The following is a 20,036-nucleotide window of genomic DNA, read 5'->3' on the forward strand; positions in this document are numbered from 1 at the left end:
GCACCACATGTCACGGGTACCTCCACTACACTACCACAGTCAATACAACATGCTTGGGTACAGGTCTCCATCACAGACACTAACTATGTGTTGTAATACATGTTGCATACATATCAACTGGATCACCTCAGTGGCCATTTGCAGGAGGCACCCAGAGGATTGGCTGATGCATGTCACTCTCACCTTCAGGGTCACCACAGTGGTGTCTGTCGATAGATTGCCTGTTGGCACATGGCAGGCAGCATGATACCACTGTACACTCATCCCCTACACTACCCATCTGTCCATGGACAATAGCCAGGTATACACCTATGACCACCTGCAGCGATGCACCCCAGTACTGACACATGTGTACATGTGCATTACTGAGGATAGCAGTGTCTGTGTGTTAGTACACCTATAGTTGGGAATACCATGAGGGCCTTCACAACCATTGCAAAATCCATTGCCATAGTAAGATGTGGCTGCTGCTGTATTGGACATTACATGTACCCCGTTACGCTCCTCCCCCTAATGGTTACATGAGCCTTGCAGTACCAGCACAACAGTGTTGTACAAATGGGTCAATAGTCATGGGATACCCATTGAGTTCTGGCAAGTGTGAGTATGTGTGCATGTCTGTATATCTATAGCGTACAGCATTGCGAGGCCACATACTCCTATTACAATATGGATTGCCACACAGTAGTATGGATAGTGTTGTGGCTGCCAATAGGTGAGACATGACAATGCAACACCTTACTATGCCTGTGGCATGTGCATTATATGCATATCCCTGTAGTATCAATGTTGGGATATACAATGGGTTGTATCACAGTCGTGGGCAATGTGTGATGGTGGGTATGTCAGAGTGTCATCATGGGTTCCAGTGAGTACAATATCCACTGTGGGATGTGGGTGCTGTGTACACTTTCATTACACCATGGTACACCCGGTATATGTCCCATGAACCACTTTATGGTGACGACTGTCACCATCAACCTTACAGGTAACTGATACCACAATCCAGCCCAGTTATGTATGTGCTGTGTGCAGCCTACCTGTAACACACTGGACACACTGACAAGTTAGTTAGCACCAATAGGCCCAGGTCTCTCAGATGTCTGTCTGCCTTTTATGTGTCTGTTAATGTGTATATGATGGTATGTCACAATATGTATTGTCCATAGACAACCATTACATCCCCCATTACCATACTGTACATGTCTGGGGATGTTCTGCATGTAACATGTAACCTGGAACACACCTCACCCTAAACACTGTGTGGTGTGTGCAATGAAAGCCACACACTTCAGTAGCCCTACATATCTAGGTAGGGGACTAGTCCCAGTGTTGCCAAGTAAGAGTGTGCATGTATGTGGATGGATCTACATCAGGTTGCTGATTATACATGTCCCAGCGGATCACCTGTCCATGTGGAAAAGGTGATAACTGTTATACAAACCTGTGACATGTGTTCAGCTGTACCCCAGATATGTCACAGCCATGATGTCACCACAGTGCCACACCCCTTGTGTAATATGACTGCAGACCATCCTTCTGCTGAGGCATGTACACCTATGACACAAATGGATAACATTATGGGGACCACAATCAACCAGTGTTACTAATAGCTATAATGCATCATTGCTGGACAGCTACACTACCTGACATGTATGCATTAAGCATTACTCCTGACAACATGTTACACTGCAGTACATTGGTACACTGTAGTACAGTCACCATGTGCATCAGAACTATATTAGCCTGTCCCTGCATCGATGTTATGGATGATAGGGATGTGGCACAGGTATCATCATATGCACAGGGTGTGTTGTTGGTTTGCCAGAGACTGAGGGTGGGCCATACATTTGACACCATGTGTGTGGGTGAGGGGTGTAATTAGTTGAACTGGGCGTGGTGATGTGGTGTGTGTAGGTATGGGGTTGCCCTAGGTGTGTCCGTATAGTGTGTGGGTATGCAAGCACACAGTTCTGCCATGTGGCTCTCCTATATAGGTGTTTTTTGGACAGCTGCAGATCGTACCTGGCAGGGTGTGCAGTTCACCACCTCAGGCCATGGACACATGGACTGTGCCTGCCAGGGGGTCCATGGTATAGGCATCGATGTGTTACTCTCCCCTGATGATGACAGATGTCCGCTGAAACCAGGTTCCTCCTAGTACTGTCTAGGGCCATGTGCACATGGCTTGCTGTGGTGCGGTGTGGACAGCGCCCCCCCTGCAGTGCTGGGGCTGGTACTCACAATATGGGAGTGCCTTGGTGTCCCAGCACATCCACGTTGACTGCCAGCTGTTGGTGTTGCTGGCCTATGTCCATACGGCCATCGCCACACTACCACCAAATTTTCAAGCATGGACAAACCACGGTCGATGAGGCCCACCATCTCACCCAACCATTTATCCATGACCTTGGTATAATCACAGAGGGCACCAGACAGTTCATGGAAGTTGTCGGTTGCAGATGTGAGAGCAACCCTCTGCAGCCTCAGGCACTGTCTGGTGTACAGTTCCATACATGCCTGTGCACCCATGACAGTCTGAAACATGCACCTGGTGGTATCAGTTGTGGCACTTCTGCCAGGGGCATGATGACCAGTGGCTCTACCACGAGCACCCGGTACATCTGCCTATGTGGTGCCCTACCGGACATCTGACTATACCTGCTGTGACCAGACACAGTAGGCATAGATACCACACTCTCCTGTGCACTGCCACCAACCGCCAACTGTCCCTTTGCTATGGCCACTGGTGATGGGGTATGTATAGTCACTGTATTTGTGTGCGTGGATGGGGTGGCTAAGAGGGGGATGTCAAACAATGAAGCAGTTTCGGCCCCTGACAACCCCGCCTGTGCCTCAACAGTACTATCATCATCTTCGGTGTCTGTATGGACACCAACATCAGATTACATGCAGGAGGGACCCTGGCCCACCTCGCCACCTGTGGGGGAAAACAAGAAACGCACTTTAAGACCTGTACAGCATTGCATAATAGTACACACACACACACACACACACACACACACACACACACACACACACACACACACACACACACACACACACACACACATTCCACCTTAATACCTACCTGTCTCTGATTTTACAGACAGTCCCACATTTATTCACATAAGTTCCCCATCCTGCATCACACTTGGTAACATACACTCAATACCACTCATTAACGTATCATTCCTCTAAATCCCTAGATGAGTGATCACAACACAAGATTTGTTACTCCATTACCTCCTTGTCCTGAGTGGAGTAGGTTTTACATGGCCTCACTGCTGGCATTCAGTGTTCACCCTGTGTATGTCTGGATATCGTGGGAATGGCTCCTATATGTTAGGGTCTACTATGTTCACTCCATAATGTCACGCACTGGGGTGTCATGTGTAAGTATTGCTCAGTACATGCCAGATCTACTGCTCAATCAACCTATCATGTGACAACTGTAATATATGGATACACTCCCTGGTGTTGTCTAGTAATTCCCTAATGCATCTGTAGTGCTGCATATGTGGGTTGTCGTTCACCTCTCTGCTGACTGCAATATTAAGGGTATACCTGGTATCTACTTTCCCTCCAATGCATGTTCCATGCTACAGACCTTATTATGCTATCAGATGTCCTGTGATTACATATCAGACAAGTATTCCTGGTGTCTCATGTGTCAGTCCATGTGCATGTACAGCACGATCCCAAAGGGAAGTACTGACGTATGAACAACACAACACAATCACACATGTGCATACATGGACACCCCACACACATCCTACATGCCTCAACTCCCTCCACTCCACCAGATTGCACTTACAGGCAAAATACCCCCCCCACACACACACACACACACACTCACACACACATGTGTGCATGATGACCAGTGTGCGCACACACACATACACACACACACACACACACACACACACACACACACACACACACACACACACACAGGTTAGGTTGCACAAAGATAGTACACACAGTCCTCCCATTACCCATCTGTCAACATACATAACATATGGTACTCAGCATGCAGTGCAGCTATAGTCAATCCATGCTAGCAACAGTATACATGTGTGTGATGCATGGGCTGTGTTAGTAGGTGATGCCAAAACACTGCTCCCATGTACACAGTATTGCTGTGCACCTGTTCTGCACCCTGCCATGTACTGTGAACCAAAACTCACAGGTGTACAAACCATTGCTGAATGTGTATTACTGTGTATTGTACTTATTCTGCTGCATTTATTACTGCTTGGTAGTAGCCTGATTAAATTGTAACTGTTATTCTAAGCCTTTTGGTTTAAGCACTTGGGCTTCAGACCAGTTTTTTACATTAGGAAGGTTTCTGGTCTGCAGTGTTGTGGCAGGACAGGTAGCTTACATCCTTCTAAATTGGGAATTGCTGATTGAAGGCTCAGTGTCTGTTATTCTAAAAGTGTATTAGTTCTGGTTTAAGCACTTGGCCTTCAGGCCAGTTATTTTACATTAAGAAGGTTTTTGGTCTGCACTCTTGTTGGAGGAGGGGTTAGATTCTGCCCTTCTGAGCTGGGAATTTCTGGTTAAAGGATTACTGTGCCTGCTTATTTGAACTGTTTCTTTCTGAAATTGATGCGCCTTGTTTGCTGTAGCATAGACTAGATTCAGGCATGCTGAATTTAGCTTTGTTTGTATAACTTGAGCACTAATCCAGGCCATCTTTTTTGGAGAAGGTTCCCCTGCACCCTAGTGGCAGGAGTGTGCAGTTAGAACTTGTCTGATTGAAGACTGCTGGACCAGGGCTCAATTTTGAGCTTTTTTACTGGTTAATGGGGTAATTTGTTTAAATCAGTTTGCTCATTTTCTATTGTTATATAAAAAATTGCACTTTATTCATCTGCTTTCATTGTATTTGTGTTTCTTCCTACTTTATTGCATTTATACTGCTGCATTTATTACTGCTTGTTAGTAGCCTGATTAAATTGTAACTGTTATTCTAAGCCTTTGGTTGAAGCACTTGGGCTTCAGACCAGTTGTTTTACATTAAGAAGGTTTGTGGTCTGCACTGTTGTGGCAGGACAGGTAGTTTGCATCCTTCTAAGTTGGGAGTTGCTGATTGAAGGTCAGTGTCTGTTATTCTAAGAGTGTATTAGTTCTGGTTTAAGCACTTGGGCTTTGGGTCAGTTATTTTACATTAAGAAGGTGTGGTCTGCACTCTTGTGGGAGGAGAGGGTAGATTCTGCCCTTCTGAGCTGGGAGTTTATAGTTAAAGGCTTAATGTGCCTGCTTATTTGAACAGTTTCTTTCTGAAATTGGTACACCTTGTTTGCTGTAGCATAGACTAAATTCACACCTGCTGAATGTAGCTTTGTTTGTATAACGTGAGCACTAATCCAGACCATCTATTTTTAGAGAAGGTTCCCCTGCACCCTAGTGGCAGGAGTGTACAGTTAGAACTGGTCTGATCGAAGACTGCTGGAATGGGGCTCAGTTTTTAGCTTTTTATCTGTTAATCTGTTTAAATCAGTTTGCTCATTTGCTACTTTTATATTAAAAAAATACACTTTATGCATCGCTGCTTAGCTAGGGTTAAACTATTCCTGGCACCATAAAGTCTGCTCTTCAAATTTTCCCTTAGAACTAGCCGTTTTTTTAGTTTTAGCACTCAAATCTGTTTTTTGAGCACAGCACTTATTCAGAATTTGTTGTAAGCACTAAATAAGCTACAAATTACTACAGCACTCAACTTTCTTCACTTGTCTAGAGGAAAACAGTTTTTAGTATTTAATAAATAAGCACCTATCCAGTCATGTCTAAGGGTCAGCTCCCAGTGTTTTCTCCTGTCTACCTGGTGAATCTGGGCATCTTGGGGCAATGCAGCAATTGCCTCATGTACAAAGACAACCCTCTCCTCCTAACACCCAACACTACAACCTGTGAGAGATGCACTTATATAGCCAAACTGGAAGCAAAGCTGTCTTCACCCAAGACTGGACTAGACAGTCAAGAGGAAAAGGTCAATACTTGCATCACGCCACACTCATCACATAGTTCCTCAAGACCTACACCACCAAAACACACACATAGCAACACAAAACACACACCTGCATTCGCGGAGGGTCTCAATAAAAATCTGCTCAAGCAACAGAGACCTCCAAAGCAGAAAGGCATGCAACCTCACTCCCCCAACACAACCCAAATGACACATAGCCCACAAACTCAATGTGCCACTCAACCACAGCCCATAAGGCATAACAACATACCCAACACTTTAACCATAGGTGACTCTATAGTCAGACACACTGATGTTCCACTCACCAGGCTAAACAAGCAGAAAGTTACTGTCAGCTGCCTGTCAGTTGCCAGGATTTGCCACATAATGCATGCACTCAGGTCACTCCACAACAAGTACAAATATGACTCTGTCATTATCCATTTTGGTATGAAAGACCTGAGGCGTACCTCCCTGGACTACATGAAAAGAGACACGGAGGAGCTCTCTCCGATTTTGTAGCCCAGGCAGATATGACTATAGCCCTGAGTAGCATCCTGCCATCACCCAGAATGGGTAACAGGTACAAGCAAGCAAAATCTGATGGTAATGCTACTCAATGCTAGAAGTCTAAACCTCAAAATGCATTCACTCGAGGCACTCCTTAAAATGGAGAACATCGACATCTGTGCAGTGACAGAGACCTGGTTCAAGGCTCCAGAGAGCAACTATGCATTACCAGGCTATAATTCATACCACACCTTTTAGGCCACCTAACTAGGACCGAAACATTAAAGGTGGAGGCGTGTCCATATTCATTAAGGATATCCACACCTTTAGGCTAGTTGCTCAGCATAATGCATCCAAGATTATCTAAGTGCAACTAACTCTGGGCAAGACTGAAATCCAAATTGTAACTTGCTACAGATCCCCCACCATGCCCCAGGATTCCCACTCCTCATTTCTTGATACACTGGAAAATATTATGGTACAGCCCAACACCCTAATAATGGATGATTTCAACTACCCTACCATTAACTGGAAAAACTACTCATGTACCAACTCTTTTGCTCAACTTTTTCTGGAATTCATAAATTTCAACACCTTGGATCAACTTATTCACACCCCCACCAGGGGCAGCAATATCCTAGACCTGGTCATTACCAGCATGGGTGACCAGAGTTCCACACCATAGGTCAATTCCTTGTTGGTCAGATCCGACCACAAGCTAATCAGCCTAGGCATCTACATCCCGCCTCCACTCCCCCTCATTAGGGAAACCACTGTAAAAAATTTCTCCAAAGCCAACTTCATGCTTCTTAAGACAGAAGTGGCAAACTTCACAAAACCCATGCAGACGGACAATAGAGGTACAACTGCTGAATCCTACACAAATGCACTTTATAAGCACTTACAAGAGTGCATGGATCGTGCTGTCCCTAACAGAATCAAGATGCTATCCTCCAAAAAAGGAAGCCAATCTGGTGGTCCCCTGCCATAAACAAACTCTACAACAGAAAACACCATTATATTGGGTGACTTCAACTACCCAAACATAGACTGGGAGCACTACTCAAGCCCCAACACCCTCGCCCAATGGTTCCTAGAATTTATAAACTCAAATGCTATGGAACAACTGGTCACCACTCCCACAAGAGGGGAAAACTTATTGGACCTGATCATCACCAACATGGGGACTCTATGTTCCATACCAGAGGTATACCCCTCATTGGTAAGATCTGACCATAAATTAATCTCACTGGACATCCATATTTCGTCCCCACCTCCAGCCAAGGAAACCATGGTGAAGAACTTCTCAAAAGCAAACTTCACACTTCTCAAAACCAAGGTGGAATCCTTCAAAGCCCCCAGGCCAGTGGAAAATATAGCCCAAACCGCAGAATCCTTTACAAACGCTTTCTATGGACACCTACAGGAATGCACGGATCGTGCTATCCCAAATAAAACCAAGACCCATTCCTCCAAAGGCAGGAGACCTGTCTGGTGGACCCCAGCCATAAATAAGCTATACAACAGAAGGAGGAAGCTACTACATGATAGAGCAAAATCCCAAAAAAGGGAAGGCATCTCTGATCAGTACTAGCAAGAAACTATGATCCCTCATAAAATCATCTAAGGCCAGCTTCGAAAGAAAAATTGCACAAGATGCTAAAGATAATCTCAAGGCCTTCTTTAGTTATGTCAGGAACCTGGGTGGCAACTCCCAGATATGCTCTGAGTTAGTTCAAAATGACAAAAAATACACTGAACCCACAGACATTGCCAACATCCTGGCAGACAGGTTCAGTGCAAACTTCTCTCCCCCTTCCCCCACAAAAGAGCAAATGTCTATCCCAACAGCGTGTAGCCTCCCTGACATCACAGATGCACAGGTGAGAGCTGCCCTCTCCAAAGCAAAAAACACAGCATCAATGGGACCGGACGGTGTCCCGGGCTGCATCTTACATGAACTCCAAGAAGAACTGAACCCTCACATAAAGTCACTGTTCAATCTCAGCCTTACTACAGGATATGCACCCAAGGAATGGCGTACAGCAACAGTGGTCCCACTCCACAAAGGTGATGCCACAACGGACCCCGGAAACTATCGCCCTATAAGCCTGACTAGCCTGGTCTGCAAAGCTATGGAGCGTATCATCATGAAACCCATAAATAAAGACATTGGGAACCTCCAAACACTGGATCCTACCCAATTTGGCTTTGTTAAGGGCAGATCTTGCCTCTTGAACCTGGTTGACTTCTTTGAAACAGTCACCAAGGCCACAGATGAAGGGAAGGTAGTCCACACAGCCTACATGGACCTCACAAAAGCCTTCGACACAATACCCCACTTGGGCATCATAAATAAGCTCACCAGCTTAAATATCAACCCCTGTGTCATAAGATGGGTTGCAAACTGGCTCAGGGATAGAACCCACATGGTCAGAATTGCAGGTGCCATGTCAGACTCTAAACCAGTTACAAGTGGCATCCCACAAGGCTCAGTCCTGGGACCTCTCTTGTTTGGTATATATTTCTCTGAGGTACAGGCTAACATGGGAGGACTATGGCTGACCAAGTTCGCAGATGACTGCAAACTGGGTGCCATAATCGACTCGCCGACTGACACAAGCATCCTCCAAAAGGGTCTCACAGAGATGGATAACTGGTGCCAGAGCCATGGCCTAAAGCTAAATGCCAAAAGTGCATAGTCATCCCCTTTGGGAAAAACAAAGTGCCCACAAATTACCACATAGGTGGTAATCCATTAAGTACGGAAGAAGTAATTAGGGATTTAGGGACCCAAGTAGATAGCAATCTCTCCTTTGACAATCACATTGCCAAAGTGGTTAGAAAGACCTTCTATATAGCCCACCTTATCATGAAAGGGTTCACATCTAGATCAAGAGAGGTCATTGTGCCTCTCTACTCATCACTCATCAGGCCCATAATTGAATACAATGCCCCATTTGGGATGTACCTTACCTGACACCTGCAGCAACTGGAAAGACCCCAAAAGTACCTCACCAAGAGGATCAAGGGACTCAAACAGATGCCCTACGCAGTTAGGCTAAAGAAACTCCAGCTCTACTCAGTTGCTTACCACCTACTCAGAGGCGAACTGTGCCTGACGTATAAAGCCATGTCCAACCCAGAATTAATGGACATGCTCCACCTCAGGAAATCCAAATCACTTAGAGCTACATGCTCCAGGGACTTAAACCTCAGCACAGAAATAAATAGGACATGCTGGAGGGACAGATTCATATCCCAGAGGCTCCCCTCACTCTGGAACAAAATCCCAATCCATGTTAGGCAGAATCCCTCAATGACCCTCTTCAAGAGAAATCTTGACAAGTGGATGGGAGATCGTAGGTTTACCCCTGGGATCTCTTCTGTGTCCCTACTAGACAGAGGCACAGTAAACTAACCTGAAAAGGGCTATCTTCTGTGACCTACTATACAGAGGCACAGTCAACTAATCTAAAAGGGTGGCGAAAGCCAAACACACTCTGGCTAGGATTATAAATGCCCTAGGGCAGATAGCCTAGTATCAACCTATGAACTATGAACTATGAACTATGAAAAAAGAAACTGTTGCAAAAAAGAGTAAAATCCCATAACTGGAGGAACTCCCTGGTCAGCCTCAGTAAGAAGCTGAGATCCCTCATAAAATTCTCCAAAGCTAGTTATGAAAACAAAATCACCACTGATTCTAAAGACAACCACAAAGCATTCTATAGCTATGTCGAGAATCCCAATGGCAACACTCAGATCTGCTCTGAGTTACAGCACAATGGCACTAAATATACAGAACCAACTGATATTGCCAGCATTCTGGCAGATAGGTTCAGTGCTAACTTTACCCCCCCTCACCCCCTAAAGGGCCCATCTCTATACCAGAAGAATGCAAAGTTCCTGTAATCATGGCTGCACAGGTAAAAAACACACTCTCCAAATCCAAGAACACAGCATCCATGGGACCTGAAAACATCCCAGGCTGCTTTCTATATGAAGTATAGAATGAACTGGCACCCCACCTAAGCACCATGTTCAATCATAGCCTCACCTCAGGCTTTTTGCTCACTGAATGGCGCACAGTGACAGTTATCCCACTCCACAAAGGGGGAGCCAACATTGACCCTGGGAACTACTGCCCCATTAGCCTAATGAGCCTGGTCTGCAAGGCCATGGAACGTATCATCATGGAACTTATAAACAAAGACATTGGTAATCTCCAAACTCTGCACCCCACCCAGTTTGGATTTGTAAAAGGCAGATTATGTCTCCTAAACCTGACTGACTTCTTTGAAGCAGTCACCAAAGTCGTAGATGAGGGTAAGGTGGTTCACACAGCCTATCTAGATCTCGTCAAGGCTTTTGACACCATCCCCCACTCTGAAATTATAGATAAACTCACTAAACTAGGTATAAATTCCTATGTCACAAGATGGGTTGCCAACTGGCTCACTGACAGAACCCACACTGTGAAAGTAGCAGACTCCAAATTCGACTTCAGACCAGTGACAAGTGGAGTACCACAGGGTTCAGTCCTGGGTCCTCCCCTGTTTGGTATCTACTTTTCTGAAGTACAGGCTAACACAGAAGATCTTTGGCTAACGAAGTTCACAGGTGACTGCAAACTAGGAGCCATAACTGAAACTCCTAGTGATGTGGACATCCTACAAAAGGACCTCACTGAGACAGATGCCTGGTGTCAAGGCCATGGCCTCAAGCTCAATGCCAAAAGTGCATTGTCATCCCCTTTGGTAAGAACTCTGTACCCATTAGCTACCACATAGGTGGTAATCTACTTAACACCAAAAGTGTGATAAGAGACCTTGGAACACAGGTGGACAGTAGTCACTCCTTTGATAATCACATCACCACAGTAGTCAGGAAATCCTTCTACGTGGCACACCTCATCACAAAAGGTTTCTCATCTAGGAAAAAATAGGTCATTGTTCCCCTCTACTCATCACTCATTAGACCCATTATAGAGTACAACACCCCTTTTGGTATGTACCTCACAAGACATCTACAACAACTGGAAAGGCCGCAGAAATACCTCACAAAGAGGATTACCAGTCTCAAACAGATGCCCTACGCAGACCGTCTAAAAAAACTCCAGCTTTACTCCATCGTATATCGCCTACTTAGAGGCGATCTCTGCCTAACATACAAAGCTATGGCAAACCCAGAGCTGCTGTACATGCTCTACCCCAATCCCTCCGAGCTACACGCTGTAGGGTCCTAAACCTTGTCAACACAATAAACAGAACATGCTGGAGGGATACATTCCTGTCCCAGAAACTTCCCATACTCTGGAACAAACTAGCTATCTATATCAAACAAAGCTCCTCATTAGCACTCTTCAAGAAAAATCTTGATGATCGGATGGGAAATAGGAAATTCACCCTGGGGATCACCTCTGTGGCTCTGCTCGACAGGGACACAGGAAAATAATTTTCTTAGGTGGCGAAAGCCAGGGTACCTTTTTGGCTAGGCTTTTATAGGCCCTAGGGCCAATAGCCTAGTGCCTACCTATAAACCTATGAACCTATATGTCCTGTACATTCACATACAGTGTCTAAGAAATGTGTTAGGTGTGCAGATGCTGGCCCCAGTGCATAGACTCTGTGGGTGCATATGTGTGCATGACCATAAGGTCATGATGGTTTGTTGCACCTATTGTTATGTGTACTACAGCAGTCACTATTCCTGGCAGGGGTATACTAGCATGGGCCAACTACATTTGCCAGTGTATGGTTAGTCTGCCCTACACATGTCCCCCAACTCTGCATGATTGTAAGGTCTAGTCATGTGCACATTCCTTGATGTTCACACACTGCCGTCACTATTGCTGTGGGGGTAGGGATACATCTGCCACAGTTCCTGAACCTGACTGTGTGCAGATACAACCATTCTTAGCATCCTTAGGATCCCTGCTACAGTGCACTGGTGTGTCATGCTGACACACCCTCCCCACCTTCAGCCTTTTTGAAGATGCTTGACAAGTACAGCCTACACATGTGTGTCAGTTTGCAGTGTCCCATACACTGAACGCCAAGTGTTACAGCCTAATCCCAGCTAATAATGTGAACCACAGCATTATGTTATGCCATAGTGTAGATCTGTAACAGTTGCCATTGTAATACTGGTATATTCACTGTGGCTGCACTTTATAAGAGTGATGTTTCACACATGTCCCTACTGTTGGCCATGTGTTCCACCATTATGTTCATCCCTGTTGACACATTTCACAATGACAGGATGTTAGTTATCTTGCAGGTGTCTGACATACCCTTCCGATACCCCATCATGGTCACCACTGTGATGCAGTGCATTTAACAGCAACAATACGTGAACATGTACGGCATGCATTATGGGTAGGTGTGTTAGATGTGTGCATGGAATAAAGCATAGCCATTATATGCCCAGTGTATTGGCAAGCATCAACATAAACCATACCCACCAGCTACAGGCTGCTGCCTTGGTGGTATGCCAGAGGGACCTACATAAGAATGTGAGAGATGCAATGTCAGTGGCCACAGCTGTGACATTGCTACAGGGTGGGTGCAGCATTACAGTGCATCAACAGTAGAAGTCCAGAATACTACCGCTTATGCACATCTGTTTATTACTACTACGCAGCAACAAACTATATATATGACATCTCACATATGCATGATCTACCTGTACAGATGCAGATGCATATGCAACAGTGGTCTACTGATGTGCCCTGTGGCCTTACCTGCACACTCCTCAACCGGTGTATGGGTAGCACTCACCTCCACAATGGTCTTTGCCAGTTGTTGGGTGTGCGGGCGGGCACAAGGCTGGCGAGGAGCTCCTGAACACATGTCAGGGGAGATGGATGGCATGACCCCCCCCCATTGTGAGGTGATCCCCGTGGACTGCAGCAGCACGCCGACGGGCATTGCGAAGCAGGTCAGAACAATGATGCTCATAACTGGGGTTATGCAGGCTGACATCATTGACCCTGTGGACTAGATCATTCCACAGGGTGGTCCGCTACTGCTGCCCATGGGTGGCCCTGCTGAACAGAACAGGATAGTGCTGTATTAGGTGGTTCAACACAACCTCATTTTCTGATGCTGAATACGCGGGTAGATGGCCGTGAGACATCTTGCCTGAAAGACATAGTTTCATAGTTTCATAGTATAGTACTAGGCTATCTGCCCTGGGGTATTTGTAAGCCTAGCCATAGTGATGTGGCTTTTGCCACCCCATGAAATGGTACAAAAATGTACAGAATAAATCTAGAATACTGTGCCTCTGTCTAGTAGTGACACAATGAAGGTCCCCTTATATAATAGAATTAGTTTACTGTGCCCCTGTCTAGCAGTGACACAGATGTGACCCCTGGGGTAAACTTACGATCTCCCATCCACTCATCAAGATTTCTCTTGAAGAGAGTCAGTGAGGGGCTCTGCCTAATACGAACTGGGATCCTGTTCCAAAGCATGGGAAGCCTCTGGGTTATGAATCTATCCTCCAGCATGTCCTATTCATACTTGTGCCGAGGTTTAAGTCTTTAGCTCTCGTGGTCCTGATGGATTTGTATTTTTTGAGGTGGAGCATGTCCATCAGATCCTGATTGGACATGGCCTTGTACGTCAGGCAGAGATCACCTCTGAGCAGGCGGTATGCTACTGAATAGAGCTGAAGTTTCTTTAGTCTGGCAGAATAAGACATATGTTGGAGACCCTTGATCCTTTTGGTGAGGTACTTTTGTGGTCTCTCCAGCTGTTGCAAATGCCGGGTGAGGTACATACCAAATGGGGCATTGTACTCAATCATGGGTCTGATGAGGGAGGAATATAGGGGTACAATGACATCCTTGGATCTGGATGTGAATCCCTTCATGATGAGGTGTGCAAGGTAGAATGTTTTTCTAACCACTTTGGCAACGTGGGTGTCAAATGAGAGGTCGCTGTCTACTTGGGTTCCTAGGTCTCTGATTACTTTTTCCGTACTCAGTGGGTTGCTGTCTATGTGATAATTTGTGGGTACTTTGTTTTTTCCAAAAGGGATGACTATACATTTTTTGGCATTTAGTTTAAGGCCCTGACTATGGCACCAGTTGTCCGTTTCAATGAGGCCTTTTTGTAGGATGTGTGTGTCTGCTGGTGTATCGACTATGGCGCCTAGTTTGCAGTCATCTGCGAACTTTGTCACATAAAGATGGAAACAGGTCTGAGCAACTCATACAGCAAGGTTACCATAGTTCTTAATACACATCTCTGTCAACCCCCCACCATATCAGCGACAACAAACTGTTCACACAACTCAGTAGGTATGGCTACATCTTACCTACCGTTGGGACATATATTGTATTGTACCACACTTTGTGCTATGTTTTTGTAGGCATGTTTCCTGTGTGGACACTATAATTTCTGGCCTGTTGCGGACTATTTCACCTGCATGCCATTGTCAGGGCCACTATGGTTTCATATATGCATGAGGTATGTTTGCTATGTGATTGCTGCACATCTGTCATTCTGTGTTATTGTGGATATCTATGTATGCTTTTGGACATGTTCTGGGATTGTGTAGACTATTGCTACCCACATATGTTCTATAACAGTGACACAATAGCATGTTTAGGGAATAGTTGCCAGCAGAACCACCTCTCCAACTTCATCTGGCCATGTTACCAGGCCACATCATATGTGGGACCCACCCTGGGGCCTCCTCATCTACTGGTCCAGAACTACCTTCAGGTGAAACCACCTCAGGGGATGTTGTCCCCCTCCCTGGGGGCACACACAGACATGATCCTGTCATCTGAGGTCAGGTCCAGTGTCTGTTCCATAGGGGGCTCCACAGACACTTGTGGGATGTGCTACAGCACCTTGAGGCACCCAGTACACATTCACTGGGTCCACATGCTCCTCCTGCTCAGCCTCCAGACCAGGCACCTTCAGGGCCATTGACTGCTGTTGTGAGTAGCAATGGGTGGGGGCCTTGTTCCCATTGTTTCCATATGGGGGCCCAATGGGCTTCCACATCACAGACCACACACACACCATCCAGGGTGTTTACCTACAACATGTGTCATATACCACCCCTGTAGGCTATCCTCTATATCTACCAACCTGAACCAGCTTCACAAATATACCTGCTATCCTTCCCCATAGGGTCTATATTAGAACATCGAAGTTTCAAAACTTTGAATGTTCTAATATGACTCCTATTCAGCGAAAGCTGAAAACATCGAACATACAGAACAGCAAATTTTTTTTACTAGGGAAACAATTTGCTGTTCCAAAACACATACACACACAACACAAGCACACCAAACAAACAGCAATCCACACACAGACACCTAAAATCTTAAACCTAACCCTACACTAAACTATACACACACCACTAACTATCCACTTACCTTAACCCAAACTCTAACCCTAAGGTCCGTCACTATCGCACACTCACCTCACCCATGCCCTAACTCACCTACCCTGCCCTAACCCTCACGTCCACACAATCGCACATTTACCTGACCCGCGCCCTAACCCTAACTCACCTAACCTGCCCTAATCCTCACATCCACACAATCGCACATATACCTAACCCACGCCCTAACCCTAACTAACCTAACCCACCCTAACCCTTACATCCACACAATCGCACACATACCTAACCTGCACCCTAACAAACATAACCCGCACTCAATCGCACACTTACCTGAACCTGACCCATAACTTTCCACCACAGCGCTGAAAATACCGAAGCAACAGAAACAGACAACCGAATTCTTTCCCTAGGAAAAAATTTGGTTTTCTGTTGCTTCGATATTTTCAGTTTTCACTGTATAGGGTTCGATATTAGAACATTCGAAGTTTTGAAACTTCAATGTTCTAATATAGACCCTCCCCATATTCCCATTCTCTACTTCGCAGACAAGGGCAATATGGTCCCAACAAGGGGTTTACATGTGACATACCCATCCATGTTGTACACACTTACAGCTGTCTATATCTATGTGTATTGCTATGAGTGCTATTCTCATATATGTGTGTGTGTGTGTGTTTGTATATATGTAGACATACATACATATATATATATATATATATATATATATATATATATATATATATATATATGTGTGTGTGTGTGTGTGTGTGTGTGTGTGTGTGTGTGTGTGTGCGTGTAGATATATATTATATTGTATATATGTGTTTATATATATGTCTGACATATCGGTATCTGTATATCTGTAGACATATATGAAGATATATATATATGATATATTCAGATGTCAGGTCCACAATCTCTAACTCTCCTTCCTGCACAGCTGCACTGTCCTGCCTTGCTACAACACAGACAGGTGCCACATATGAACACAGACTAATATTAGGAGGGTATATATAGGGCCAGGTTGCAGGTAAGCCTATTACACACCTATGGCATTTCAGCATGCTAGAATGCATGTTAACCTGAGTGTCCTGCATGTGGTGGGCTCTGGAACCCAACTGTCCATCATTATGACATTACTTCCACCACCAGCTATTGGCCACAGTAATATACATCCTTTCCATTACACAACACACACTATGTTGGCTTACATCTTGTCAGTCGGTGCTGCTCTGCACAGGTGATAGGTATGGCCCACTACCCACAGGGACAGATTCTAATGTCCATAGCAGTTGTTCAGCTGAACATCATTACCACATCAACACCTGGTGGCACATATATATCATTCCTCATCATCTACCCTAGTATTATGGACCAAGTACTACAGTCAGTTACACGCATATATACTTCACATACCTGTTGTGGGAATGAGGTCTGTTGTGGATGGTGTCCTTGTAGGAGGTTTTTTTTCTCCTTGGCTATGGCCTTAGTCTGCTTCCTTTGTTTCTGTTTTTGGTTTGGTTTTGGTTTTGGTTCTGGATCTGTTTTCTGTTTCTCTCTCTCTCTCTCTCTCTCTCTCTCTCTCTCTCTCTCTCTCTCTCTCTCTCCAGTAAATGGATTGAGCTGCATGGAATAGATTGCAGCATGGCTTTTGTAGGTGATTCACATGATCAGGTGATGGCCTCTGCACCAATCAGTGTCCTCCACTTGCTACCTGCATGCAGCATGTTGTGTAGTACTTCTAATTACCACTTTCATGGCAACCCACTACTATAAATCCTTACATCATGTGGGTGTGGTTCCTTTACCTTTCCTGTATGGTGGACATCCTTCCTGTGTGTGGGCAGCAGTGTTACAGACAGCAGGTAGTAATACCTCTTACAAGAGATCTTGCACACTCAGGTCAGATACATATTTGTATGAGGTTCCAGAACTACAGAGTGTGAGTAGTGTTGTTGTATGCATTGTATAGCACCAGTGTTACAGGGTTTGTGTGTATATATTAGTTTAACATGGACTGCATTCTGTCTGCATAGCTCTCAACTGTGTGCCTATCCACTTGATGGCCAGAGGTGTGCCTATTATGTTTTGCCTGTCCACCACACAGGTCTTGTGTCAGATATATCACTGGCAGTGTGTGTGTTGAGTTCTATCAGTACATGCCTACATCCATTTGTGTTTCTAACTTCATACTCCTGACTAAGGGTATGTTAAAGACTATCTTGTAACACCAGCAACTTGCTTAGTGTATGACAACACTATTTCACATATGGGCCTGTGTTCCAGCCTCTGTCCTCCACCTACCTACCAGGTTTTCTCCATATGACATGCTGTCAGGGGTTGTTATGTAGTGCATATATGTGTGTGTTTGTCATCTTGCCATTCCTGCCATCATTCCACTGCTGTTGTGGCCCCCACACATATTTTAGGGTTGGGTCCATATATGTGTGGGCTTTATCTGCACAATACATGTGTGCCCTTATGCACTCCAGAGGTCAGTGTATGTAACAGTGGTATATGCCCCTGTATGTCAGGCTATGGGGGAGATTCACCATAACTAACCTAGGCTTTTACAACAGGTGAGGTGTATCAGGGGTAAGCTGCATTAAGTACAGGTCTACTGCTTCCTGCCATGCAGACTGTTCTGTTTGTCAGTGTGATTGTGATGGTTTCTGTTATGCCTTGTTATTTAACAGATACATCCCATTGTGTCAGCTGAAGACTTTACCCCCTTAGGAATTGTGTAAAGAGTGTAGATAGAGGCTGCTGGACTATACATCTGCATTACTTACTGTTGATTGATTGTTATCCTGTGGCCCAGACTGTCTTTACTGTTGTACTACTTAAAGGCCTTGGCCTGGACAGCAACATATGTTTTGCTTTCCAGAATACTGTATTAATTGATCTGTTTGAGAGTTGCATTAGTCTGTTTATATGTATTTCAGTCTAAACAGCTATATGACATGCCATATACAACTGTAATAGTACACAAATAAATCTTTCTCATGTATGCAAACCTGTGTGTGGTGTTATATCCTTTGACCTCTCTGTGGGTATATGTTTCAGGCAACAATTGTCTTTTGTATGGGTGGCTCGTACAGTGTGCAGTTGGTAAGGTGGCAACTCTAGTCGTACTGGCTGTTCCATATGGTGTGCACCCTCTAAATATGTATCTTCCTATACATATCTCTGTGTGTATGTGTAGTTACATATATCAGTATATATATATATATATATATATATATATATATATATATATATATATATATATATATATATATATATATATATATATATATATGTATCTGCATATATGTGTGTGCGTATATGTATCTTAGGAATGTTTATTGCTTCCACATTGTACATTCCTTATGGTAGCCAGACTGTTCTGCATGATATGTTATTGATACCAGCCTGACATCATACAGGTGGGATGGATTACTGTTAACATCTTGTGCCCATGTTGTGTCGGGTCCTGGTTATGGAACTTGGAACAGTTGGCATTGTATTGCAGGACAGACCTGTTTGGCTGTGGGGGGGTAATATCAATACATACAAGACGCATGTAGCTTGGGCCCCCTCACCCCCATTAACGGTGCCTGTGGTCATATATGTATTTGTTATGTTCTCTTTTATATCTACAGATATATATCTGTATATACATATATATATATATATATATATATATATATATATATATATATATATATATATATATAAGCCCGGATAAATGTGGAGGGTTGCATCAGGAAGGGCATCCGGCATAAAAATACACATATACACACCGGATCGGTTGAGGCCCGGGTTAACAACGACCTCCACCAGTACTGTTGGCCAACAGTGTGCTGGTGGAAATTGGGCTACTGTTGGCCGAAGGAGGAGAAGAGGCGGAAGGCATGGCCAAAGGCAGGTAAAGGCTAGGGCTGTGATAGTGAGGGTCATAACTTTGAATGTTGGCAGTAAGACTGGTATAGGGAGAGAGTTAGCTGATATGATGGACCAAAGGAAGGTTGGTCTATTGTGTGTGCAAGAGGCCAGATGGAAGGGGAGCAAGGCTAGGTGTATCGGAGGTGGGTTTAAACTGTTTTATCATGGTGTGGATGGGAGAAGAAATGGCGTAGGCATTATCCTGAAGGAACAGTATGCTAAGAGTGTTTTGGAGGTGAAAAGAGTGTCAGAT

This window comes from Protopterus annectens, chromosome 1.part0 (genome assembly GCF_019279795.1).
Source record: "Protopterus annectens isolate FY-2018-M chromosome 1.part0, PAN1.0, whole genome shotgun sequence".
Classification (NCBI taxonomy): domain Eukaryota; kingdom Metazoa; phylum Chordata; order Ceratodontiformes; family Protopteridae; genus Protopterus; species Protopterus annectens.